The 12892-nt window shown below is 39.1% G+C and overlaps 1 long non-coding RNA gene across 1 annotated transcript; it reads right to left on the bottom strand.

The window, feature by feature from the left end:
• Window positions 1-483: 483 nt before the first annotated feature.
• Window positions 484-6242, bottom strand: LOC119086232. Its single transcript, XR_005089456.1, has 2 exons — window positions 5982-6242; window positions 484-1278 (listed from the first exon to the last, which is right to left on the bottom strand). It is a non-coding gene; the product is annotated as an uncharacterized LOC119086232 (long non-coding RNA).
• Window positions 6243-12892: the final 6650 nt, after the last annotated feature.

The raw sequence follows: 12892 nt of genomic DNA, 5'->3' as shown, positions 1-12892 counted from the left end.
CTTTATTTTATAGGACTTACACCCTAGTTGTGAATGACCAACAAAATGAGTGTGGTTTGTTGTATTGGGGACATTGTAGACCTGGAACAGAAGAGGCCTTGACCTCATTCAAGTTTTCACACATTCTTGCAAAACAATGGACCCCATGGAGTTACAGCTTCTGTCAAAGCTGTGCTCTCTTATTTGAAGTTACACACAGAGAGACATACACACATGCATGTGCACACGTGCACACAACATCCCTTCATGACATAGAACTTTCAGGTGTGTCTGTTGATTTCCTGAGTATTAAAAATGGCTAACAGCACTACTTGAGAAGTAGAATTACAATCAAATGTTCCTAGAACCCCCAAGATCCTCTGGTGGACCAACAGAACACAGGCTTGTCTCTTGAGTGAGAAGAGATCTGTAACTTGAAGTTCCAATAGTCCATGGGGGTCAGAGTCTAGCTACTGATGCCTGACCGCTCTAGTTGTTCATTGGTTGGTTTTTTTTTTTTTTTTTATTCTGCTTTTCTTGTTAATGATTATCTCTTCATCCCATATCTAGCTGCTGCTTGCAGATGCTGCTGGCACCTATATTGGGCAACATACCCACGTCAGAGCAGATGAGTACCCTTCCAAGAGGCTAAAGTTGACACAATTTCCCTATCACTTGCAGTTTTACTTTGGAGGCAGCTCTATGGAACCTGCCCCCATTCAGGCTGGAGATCTTGATTATGCAATACAATATGAAAGCTTTTTTTTTTCTTTTTGTGGCAATGTTTTATTTATCTTCAGTATTTCTCCGTCCTCTTATTTCAAGCTGAGAGTCAACCTATTTGCTTCTCTTGATCCCAGACATTTTGCAGAGTTGGAAGTAAAATCCTCTTGAGGAAAACTGTCATCCTTAGCTTTTGTAAAATATTGCCTCATGAATAAGATCCCTTGGGCTCATTCCCAACAGGTAAGGCGGTGGATTTAAGGCCATTTGTAGTATATATAAATGGGACCAAGATTTGTGGGTCCCATGACCATTAGCTACTGTAGTCATTCCAAGAGAAATTGCCAGGACGTGTGCACCCTACACTATGTTGTTATCTACAGAGACTCAAGACACATGGAGCAGAGGTTTGAGAGCCTCAAGGTGTCGAAACATTTGTGCCAGCAGCAACCACTGTGCACAACATAACTTTAGGACCATCTCAGGTGCTAGAGGCACAAGCCAAGAAGTCACACAGTTCTAATGCCAGGTACATCCTGGAAATGCCTTGAGTTTCATTTTTTAACAAGTGAAGACCTGAAGATGGAAAAAAATAAAATAAATATCACCTGAATAGGAGAGTGTATGCTTTTAATCCCAGCACTCCATAGGCTGAGTAAGGAGGATGGTGAATTCCAGATAGGGAGGTAGACAGTGAGCCTGCCTATGAAATAAAACAAAAGGAAAGATTGGAGGAAGGAGAGAGAGAAAAGAAAAAAAAAGACATGGTACATATATGCTGATGCATATCAAGCTTTATGCAATAAACATTTTCCCCATGTATAGGCAGTAATAACTTGATTAAAATTAAGTTATTTTCTCAATACTATTTACATAAAATATTAATAAATGCTGTTGATTCAAGATTTTTTTTTTAATTTCTGAACTTATTTAACATTCTTCAACCCAAGAATGTGACTAAAGCTGACGTTTATCCAACATCAATTTTCTGCTTCTTGATTTTATACTTTCAGGAAATTTCAAGTTAGAGTTAGTATGTATAAGATATTAGACTATTGTCTAAAAGATTAATTATTATCAAACACTAAAGTACTAAATGAGACCAAAGTCTGGTTTCATTTATTTAATGTATTTAATCCTTAGAAGTTGATACTTGGTTTTGGTGTCACACCTTTAGATCTGAGTGTGTGACTTTTTACATTATTCCTCTAATGCCAGTCAACCAGATATGTAATTAACTTGTGAAACGTCTTATGATTTATATATCATGTGAATTTAAGGAATGTTTCTCTGTCTCTGTTGCTGATAGCTGAAATGACAAAGATAGCATTGATCTCATTGAGTTTCCTGAGGTTGCCACAGTAATTCATGACGTCAGTACATGTGAAGGGACACTGGGAGCATTCAGCACCTTTACATTTTTAATTATTGCATGACTAGCGTCCTTTTAGGAAATCATACGACCTTTCTTCTGCAGTATTCCTGTTCAGTCTCTGGGACATAGGTGGAGCTGGCTATCTTTAGCCATAGCAATGCTCTGGCCACCATTCAGCCTGTCATGTGACCCATGACCCTCCCAAGAGTGACTGCTGGAAGAACATTGCTTTCCTTTCTTTACAAACTTCTGGAGCCTCAGGCACATGGGGTCACTTCAGTCATGACAGTTAGAAAATGGAGCCATGTTGATGAGAGGAGCTGGATGTTTGGAAATCCAGCAGTGTTTGGAAACCCACTTTTGGAATTTTTGTGATGTGAGGCAGATGATGCTCTATTTTATCTAACATTAGATTGTGTTAGAGTTGTGTCATTCATTACAAGTAGGATTTTCAAGAAAACAGGGGTAAGTGTGCTTTAAATATGGCTCCTTTTAAAAGGCTACATTGTACTCATTTAGAGATTATTTATGCTGTAAGTAATCAGACTTCAAATCATTCTCTTCCTATCTATGAATATGTTCCTTGAATACCTTGGACCTCAGTTTGCTTCCTTCTCTGGCGTAATCAGCATAGCAATCTCATTTATTGCAGATTATTAATAGAAACTGTGTGTGTGTGTGTGTGTGTGAGAGAGAGAGAGAGAGAGAGAGAGAGAGAGAGAGAGAGAGAAGGTGCTGGAGAGATGGCTCAATGGTTGAGAGCACTGGCTGCTCTCCAGGGACCTGGTTCAATCCACACCACATGGCAGCTCACAACGTCTGTAACTCCAGTTCCAGGGGAATCAGCATTCTCACACAGACATTCATGCAGTCAAAACACAAATGCACATTTAAAAAAAAAAAAAAATGTGAGAGAGAGAGAGAGAGAGAGAGAGAGAGAGAGAGAGAGAGAGAGAGAGAGAGAGAGGGAGGAGGACAGGGAGGGGAAGAGAGACTGGGGAGGGAAGAATTGAGGGAGAGAGGGGGAGAAAGAGGGGGGCTGGACACTAACTGACTATGTCAGGTCCATGATAAATACTGAAGTTGTTTTGCTTATACGCTAAGCAATATGCACACTAACAAAACTGGTTAAGAACAAATAGATTTAAAAGGGCCAGGCAACACATCAAAAATTAATTTTAAAGGCAAAGGAGATGTAGGCTGGACCTAGAAGACTTAAACAGAGCTCAAAGAATAGTAACACAAAAAACTGAAGGCAGGATCACCACCAAGCCAATGAATCAAAAGTTGTCAGCCACTGGCCCAGACACTCTATTTATTTTACTTTTTAAATGGAATCTATGATTCTGGTACTAAAACAAGAACTCTGCATAGAACCAAACCGGCAGATATTCGAAGTTGGCAGAAATTTTGTTAGCAGTTTCAGTACCTTGATCATAAATTTCACTTAATTTTTTTTTATAGCTGTAGTGCTAACAGGATATAAAATACTCAAACATTAAATTTCCAGTTTTCTTGGAGTTTTGTATACACAAAGTAGACATTTCCACAGACATGTGGTAACAGGTATTTAATGGAATGCAGTTCTAGTCTGGAGCTTTTATTTACTGGAAGAGATAAATAAAATGTCGATTTCAAATTATCTGCATTAAAATAAGAAAAGGGATTGCATGGTAAAAAATTATTATATTAAAATTATAACTCATATTAAAATGTGGTGCTTCCTTTAAGTATAGTTCATTCCTAGACTTGGGTCAAAATCTAAGACTATAAAATGGATTAAAAATAACACAGTAAAACTAGAAAAAAGTCATCAAAAGGTGATAGATGTTTTTTACTGCTAGTTACTTAGAAGTACAGTATTCTTTTCTGCAAATTTGGATGTTCTTAAATCTTAAATTATTTTTGACATTTTAAAAAAATGAATCACAGTAAGTATGGTTTGTACTGGAAAGGCAAGATATCATGACAGACCATATGTTTCCTTATTTTATAATACATGAATGTTAATACACAAAGTGACTGAATATTATTTGAATATCATTGTTACTAATTATTTCTTACCTTGTAGTATCAACATAGCAAATTATTTAAATGTATTTGAACAGCATAATTCTTATGTTTATCAGCTGTTTGGAATATTTTTTTTCTCCAATGCAAGGCTTGGATTATTCTCAATTATGTGCATAAAGCTGCCAGCACCAAGTGCCTCAGTCCCTGGATACTGACTGTGGTATTAGTGTCACATATATATACACAGATGGCCAAAGAATACGGAGGTATTTCATTTCCTGGGGTTCTTCTAAGCTCTCCATGAAAGGTGATTGGAGGGGAATGTTAAAGATGGGACATTTTCTGTGGCTTTTTTTTTTTTTTTTTTTTTTTTTTTCAGAGACAGGGTTTCTCTGTGTTGTTTTTGGTGCCTGTCCTGGATCTCACTCTGTAGACCAGGCTGGCCTCGAACTCACAGAGATATGCCTGGCTCTGTCTCCTAAGTGCTAGGATTAAAGGAGTGCACCACCACTGCCTGGTCATTTTCTGTGGCTTTAAGCAGTTTCTTTCAACTTTTAAAAATCTGTCACTTGTAGCTGGTTTTCCTGCCTTGCCACAGTCAGACAAATCTTTATCACCACCAGTCCACAGCCGTTCAGAAACAAGTAAACACAGAGACTTATATTGCTTACAAACTGTATGCGTGCAGCTTCTTGCTAACTGTTCTTTTATCTTAAATTAACATTTCATAAATCTATACCTTGCCACGTGCTGTGGCTTATCGCGTCTTCACATGCTGCTGTCATCGCGCTGCATGTCTCTCTGCTCAGCCTTCTGCTTCCCACAATTCTCCTCTCTCCTTGTCCACTACTTCCTGCCTGGCCACTGGCCAATCAGTGTTTTATTTATTGACCAATCAGAGCAATTTGACATACAGACCGTCCCACAGCATCCACTACGTTAACATTCTTATTAAAAGTTAAGCTGTTGGCCAGGCAGTGGTGGCACACGCCTTTAATCCCAGCACTCGGGAGGCAGAGGCAGGCGATCTCTGTGAGTTAGAGGCCAGCCTGGGCTACCAAGTGAGTTCCAGGAAAGGCGCAAAGCTACACAGAGAAACCCTGTCTCGAAAAACCAAAAAAAAAAAAGTTAAGCTGCATACAAAGTTCCATTTTCTTGCTTAAACAGGTTATAGAGTCTAAGGAGACTCTGTAGCTCCTTAGACTCAGCTTGGAGCAAGGGTCACCCAGACTTGGGAGGTCATTTTGTCAATAACTATTGGGGAGACCACCACAGATTACCTAGGCTTTATCAATACCCATCACAGAAGACCAGGAAAGGTGTCTAGATCCTTTTCATGAATCTTTCCACAAAGTTTTACTCACCTCAAGGTGGTGAGAAGCCAGCCTATCTGGCCTCCCAGGACTCCAGTTAGAGAACAAGGCAAAACTGTCCTGTTTCCTCTCATTTCAACATGGCTCCTACGCATCCCTATGATGCCCAAGGCACCAGCAAGAGAAATGAAGTCGGTATGAAGACACTTGACCATGACACTGCCACAGTCTTTGTTGCCACCTTCCCCTGTCCAAGGTCATGAAGAAGGTTGGGATTCTGCCTCACTCCTTTTCCTCCAACATTGACCATACTTACATCATTCTTATGCAGTACCTGTAATATTAACATTCTTATAATCTGGTCCAGAAATTCTGGCCCATGGTATCTAAGTGAAATCTTCTCTAGGATTTGCCTTCTGAGTATGGAGCATTAAATGGTGGTTCCCTTTTTTTCTTTCAGCTTTTTTCCTGTAACAGTAAAAACCTACCCTAAGGGAAAACATGTGCAGAGAACAATAAATTAGATGAAAGGAATTTTAAAAAGAAACATACAAAATAATTTCAAAATCTGTACTCACGTTTTAGCCAGAACAGGACAGTCCATCATTTATGCCAAGGTCAGAGGTCAGATGTGGCCTGCTGTGATTAATGGAGCATGGACTTATATGTGTTTACCCATCATGAAGGCTTATAGAGGAGTATGAAAAATAGTGAGAATTGTAACATAAGCTTAACTACCTGAAAATAGAAAAGGAGAAGAGTGAATATATGAGAGATGATATTCATGAAAGTTTCATATTATGTCCTTGTATTCTGGACACCATTAGGAAAAATACTGGATTATGGTAACCATAAAATAGTTTTTAAAATGTTATATCCAACATATCTAGCAAAGAAATGCACAAGTAAATAATGGGATAAACCATTTTATTTTGTAAGTAAGTCCCAGTAAGGCATACAAATGGGGTGAGTTCTTCCCAGAAAACCAAACCAATCAAGCAAACCTGTGACTACTTCGTAGTATGTGCACACCAAGAGTAATTACTTTCTTCTCCCTGAACCATTCCTTATTGTGTTTAGCATTTTACAAAAAAAAATGTGTAAGTGTTATCTTTAAGTAACACTATACTCAGGTGAAACTATGACAAATGTGAAAATTAATCCACACAACACATAAATGCAACTATTTTCCCAACTATTTTCCAGATATGGAGAAGAGTGGTTACAGATGTAGTGTCTTGTTACTGGGGGCAGTGGTGGGAAACTGTCTTCAGTAGATGAAGGACAGTTGCACTGTGCTGTTGAGAAAGGGAGAATTTCAAAATTTTGAATGAAGTCTTGCACACATGTTCCATATTAGAATGTGAGTTTCCTAGTTATGCTCATTCTGTGTCACTGTAGCCAATTATCTAAAGTGGAGTATTTTATAAAGAAAAGAAGTTGATTTAGTTGACAAATCTGGAGGTTCAAGAGCATGGCACCATTGTCTTGGTAAAGGCTAGCCTGTTTTTTTTTTGTTGTTGTTGTTGTTTTTCAGCATGGTAGAGAAACAAAAGCTAAATGGCCACATTCACAAGAGACCAAATATGAGGGGTGGCCTTGTTTTATAACAATCTGCTCTTGCAAGAGCTAACTCATGCTGAGAGACCAGCACTAATCATATCCCAGGTGGTGACTTCACAATCTGGTCCTGGTACACTAAGACCAAGCTTTGAAAGTTCTGCAATCTCAACAACACCATATTGGGGACCAAGGGTCTAGTGCATGAACCCATAGGACGAAGTAATAGCACCCTAAAGCCCATCCTTCCATATTCAGCTTGGGTCATTGGGGCTGAAATGCCTGCTGCTTTAGAATTGCTTCATTTTCAATAAGCTTTAATTGGACATGAGAGAAAGTCACAGAATGTAGCAGAAAGGATTGTCACGTCCTATTTACCTGTACTGACTTCCTGTCCAATAGGAAGGCTGTAACATTTCCCATACCAGTATTTGAATCAGTTTTTTCCATCACTTTATTATTATTATTTTTCCATCACTTTCTGTTTCCTCCATCAGCCTTATTCTTTGTTCCAAGCTTCTGGCACTGGCCTAGCAGTGTCTTGCTCTGACACAGGGAAATAGACTCAATGAAGTCGCCCTTTGAGCTTCTAATTTTAAAATTCCTTTTGTCTTCCAAATCCTGAGGTGTCAGCTGCTTCCCGTAGTTAACATCCTTCTCATACACTAGTGTTCCTTTGGTTGGCTAGTTAAAAATATTTCTGTAAAATTCTCTCTTTGGAAATATGAAATTTTTCTTTTAGAGCACTAGACTTATGAAAATAGTATTATTGTGTCTATATATGTGGGTTGAACGTATTTGCTGGATATTTAAAGTATGATATTCTGTATAACAATATATAATCCAGATTTTTCTAAAGCCTTACACATGTTAATTACTTTGCCTCAAAATAATGAGGTAGCCTATCATTGGCAGAGAGGTAACAATGCTCTAGGGAAAAAAAAAAATCAGGCACAGAAAAATAAGTAATTCTGCTAAGATCACATGGCCATTAAATATTGGGGCTAGGTTTTCAGAGTTGAAATTGCCTTTCAGAATATAGCTTTTTACCTGGAACTGGTTATGTTCGTGAACTAGGTTAACGTCCTAGCAATAAGGATTCCATGTGGAAAATGGAAACTGGCCTAGGCATTTCAAGCAGCAACATGTTTACTAGAGGTGCCTAGGTTCTTATAAGCCCATTGGTAGAGATGAAGGACAAAGGTGTTACCAAACTTTGACTTAGAAGTTGCTCCTGACACTGCAATCCAGCATTTAGGCAAACATTGGCAACATTCATGATTCTAGAAACATAGCCATCACCATGTCACTGTCATTGTCAAAGCCACCTTAAAGCAGATGCTATAAAAAGGATGATAATTCTCTCCATGTGTTATTTTCCCATTTTTATTGCTCTAAACTCACAACTAACATGAAAGCGCTTCATGCTAGAGGTGTGCTAAGCTAAACAGTACTCCCACCAAGATACCCATATCCTAATTCTAGGATCACATGTAAATGTCTCTTATGTGGAAAAAAGGAATTCTGCATATAGAATTAAAGAAAGGTTAATGATCTGGGTAACCTATCCTAGATTGTTCGGGTGAGCCCAATACAATCAAATGGTCCCCTTAAGATGGGAGACAGCAGGGTCAGCTTTGGACCGGGGCTTAGGAGATGCTTCATTGTTGGTTTTACAACTGGAGAATGGGGCCCTCTGGTTGATACTGATCCTCAGCCCAACAGGATCCAAGACCACCCATAATATAAGCCTTTCTGCACATCAGTGAGAGATTTTTCTATATTAAGTAAGCCCCTTAACATGCACATGTAGGGTTTTCTTATTAGGTTAATGAGGCAGGAAGAGTCACCCTAATGTGGACAGCATCTTCCTGCAGTGAGCCAGATGAAAGGACACTGAAGGGGAAAGCTTTGCTCTTTCCCCTTCCTCTTGACCTCTTGCTGGAGTGTGCTGCTGCTCCCACTGTGGTTATTCTTTAATGATATCAGAACCCATCTTCATAGAACTTCCAACATGGACTGAAGACCTAGGCTTTCCAAAAATGTTCCAGTCCTGCACCAGATTGCAACTGCTGGAGACCCCCAGTTTGACGGACTGAGCATACCTAACTCTTGATTTTGCCATGTGAAGAAGCCATCAACTAGACAATCCAGCCCATAGCATGTAAGCCAACCTAGTAAATCTCCTTTAAATACACGCATTCTGTTTGCTCTGTTCCTCTAGAGAAGCCTAGCTAAAACAGATCATCAAACTTGGAATGCCAGACAAATCCAAACACATGAAAATAGAGATGCCTCCCTAGAGTCTGTGAAAAGAATCAAGCCTGGTACTTTAGGACTTCTAATCTTTGTTGCTCTTAAAAAAGAAATCTGAGTTGTTTTAAGCACACAAAGTCTGTGGTAATCTGTTATAGTAGGAACAGAAAAACTAAGTGCACACTTCCAGGAGATAGCTTTACTGAAAAAAAAAATGGCAAGAACGTTAATTTAGATATAAACATCAGGAATATGTATGGTATGGCCCAGCTAATGCTGTGCTCTTGCTTTTCCGATCCAGTAATTTAAGAACCCATCCTCATATACCTACCCTAAAGGAGTTTGTTACTGGGACCTTAAAGAAAGCTGAGCCAGCACATCATAACAGGTGGAGGGGGTTATCTCTGTTGACAAAGGGGGTTCTGTAATATGGGTGATTTCCAAGTTCTCAGATCCATTCCAGTACAGCCTAAACCCAGCATTCCAATCCCCAGGTTGACACTGCTCCTCTATAGACTCTGATACTTTCACCCAAAAGCCCCCAAGACCCCAGATGACTCTCTGACAGCCAGACAATACTGGTGTCTCATACACTCCTGACATCTTGGCTGCCACCAGACCTTTATCTCCAGTGTCCCCCAGCATGCTGTGCTTTGCCTTCCCCAGGACTATTACTCAAATATGTCCCCATCTTTCTCTTTAATATGGAATGTCACCTACCTTTATGATATAGTTCACAGCTAACATCCTTTTAGATATAAGCAGGTGACTATCTCCTCCTCTGTAAGTGTGATGAGGTAGAGCACTCACACAGGCCATAATTTCGTGAAGTAGCTTCATCATTCACAGATAGGCATCTAGGGACAACAGAACCCCTTTCTTTGTGTGTGCAGATGCAACCCCATAAGGCTCAAGTAGTGCCAGAACTTTTAATAAGTACTTGTTCCATGCAACACAGTTTGAGAGGACTTGGGCAATCTTTTGTTCTGTGATGTTCTACCCCAGTAGACACAATAATTGCTAAACTAAAAGCATTGTAAGGGCATCTTATTCTAGAAGGGATGTGGACACTGATCTGTCTGGACCAGACAGTTCCTTGTATCTCAGAACACTGCATATTGATCCTGGGAACTGCATTAAGAGGTGAGGAGAGCTGGGTCAGCCAAGGCAAGGCAGGGACTGGCTTCTCGCTGGCTTCCTCCATTTTCTCTTAGAATGATCTTTACTGTTTTTATGGTTCACGATCATTATACTTCGTGCCCATTAAATTATTCTAATGTTTGAGTATACAGAAGCTTGCTGCTGCTCACAACCCCTTTTAAGTAAACTTAATTATTCAATTGTGTTTCCCAAAGCTTTGCTATGGCTATAAACCCAATAACTTAGCAGCTGAGTGAATGAAAAGAACACAATAGGTGGAAGTTAGTGGTTTTGTCAATACTTCAATGAAACAAACATTTGCAGAGTTTGGGCAGTGATTGTAAGCTAAGCTCACCCAGGAATTTTGATGGTTTTTTTTTTTCATATATCATATTTTCTTACATGAACCTTTAAGTCTCCCATGGAAACAGTCATTTATGAAAAAGCATTGGTGAGCAATTAAGAATTTGCTGAAAATAGCTGGTGAGATTAGAGGAAATTAGACTACTAACAATGTGGTAAACTCTCTAGGTATGCTTGGTCTCAGAAAAGTCCTTCAGTCATGCTTATAATTATTGTCTTGATCCTTCTCTGAAACGCAGCCTTCCCCTCCTCCACACCCCCACTCATTTATTTCATTTTGAAGAATTGCTTCCTCTTTCACAAGAATAAATAGCTCTATCTATCAAGATACCTTACTCCACAAAGCTGCTTTCCCTTACATTTAAATCATCACAGTAGTGCCAGGAAAGTAAAAGCACATTGATATTCATAGCACCATAGCTGGCTTTGTCTAAATTGTGGAGCGTTATGACAGTATATTGCCTGAAGTATACTCATTATACAATTTTATTTACCCTTTATCATTATGCATTAGTTGCTTTTAGAGATAATTTTTCTCTTGCCTTATTATTTCTTAATTCTATAATATTCACAAACATTATTTATGAACTCTTCCCAAACCCCAATTATCTTCCCACTGTGGGATATAATGAATGCATTTCCACTAAATGACTTTATATTTTTTTATTACTTGGATATTCTTTCATATAATCCTAGATGCCTTAAAAATTTGCATAAAAACACTATTTAGAAGCTGTTTTATTCGTAGTAATTTTTCCAATCCATTGGGTGAATTTTCTGTCATCTCCTGAATCATCATACTTCCTCCACTCCGATACCTTGGTGTTACAGCAGCTTTGGTGCCTGTTCACTGTTATTTCCTCCTCCTGTGAATGACAAACAGCCATGGTTGGTGAAATACTGGGTAAACACACACAGCATGCAACAGGCTCTCTGCGTTCACCACCACTAGAAAGCAATAGTAAGGATCAAAGTGAGAACTGGGTGAGTTGTGCCAATGGAGAAAAAAAAAACTGGGCAGACATTTGAGTGTAGTGTGTGTAGTGTGTGTGTGTGTGTGTGTGAGAGAGAGAGAGAGAGAGAGAGAGAGAGAGAGAGAGAGAGAGAGAGAGAGAGAGTGTCTTGAGGAAGACCAGCTCCCTCTTACTCCCCCAGGGTACACTTGAGCAGGGAAGAAATGAGGAATTTGTACATAGAAGGAGAGAGGAGAGAGACAGACAGAAAACGTAGAACAGCCTCGAGAGGGCCTGGGTCTCAACCCACCAGCCACTTCTGTCTCTACTAAAAGGCTTTTTAAAGAAACACCAAGGGGTGTAGCAAAAGACCTCTCCACCAGCACAGCCAAGTGCAGATCATCCCACACCTGGTGACCTTGCATGTGGTCCAGCCATCCCCTAATGCAGTCCTGATGGGTAAAGCAAGCTCAGATCTCACTAGGAAACCTCTGTGGGTTCCCACAGTGTGTGCAAAATGGAAAAGAAAAGCAAGCTTTTGAATCTGTCAGGCTTACACATTTCCTTTAAGTGACATTGAGAACAATAATTATGTTAAAATAAAAATCCCCTAAAATTTTGTGCTATCAGCCTTGAGGCAAGGGCAGGGGCTTGGACCTGCCCTTACTGAATGTACCAGCCTCTGTTGACTCCTTACAGGAAGACTTACCTTCTTGTAGGAAGGAATGGAGGGTAGGTTGAGGGAGGAAAGCTGGAGGGGCAGGAGGAAAGAAGAGTGGGATCTCTGATTGGTGTGTAAAATTAATAAAAAATTTCTTAATAAAGAAAATTTTGTGCTATATTTGTATTGTACAAAGCCATAGCTGTGACTTAATAAGATTTTCACTGTGGTTGGTTACATGCTACCTTTGGAAATTTTTAGTAAATGATGTAGTTATTGCATTTCTCAGAAAATATTAATATCTTTTTAATTAATTATTAATTATTAATTATCTTTTACTTGTGAACTATTTAATCAATTATTTCCTTGAGTTTTTCAATCTGGAAATCATAATCATCAAGATGATGGCATTGCGTTCTTTTAAAAAGTATACAACTGAATCAAGAAACTAATCCATTTCTTTTAAATTTTCAAACTTAAGGGGATATCGTATAGGTTTTTTAAAGATTTTTCTTATAATGTTCTGTATTTCTTAGGTGTATGCTAATTTCTGGAG

This window comes from Peromyscus leucopus, chromosome 19 (assembly GCF_004664715.2).
Source record: "Peromyscus leucopus breed LL Stock chromosome 19, UCI_PerLeu_2.1, whole genome shotgun sequence".
NCBI lineage: Eukaryota > Metazoa > Chordata > Mammalia > Rodentia > Cricetidae > Peromyscus > Peromyscus leucopus.
Note: the sequence above shows the minus strand (reverse complement) of the source record. Positions and strands in the feature narration are given on the sequence as shown.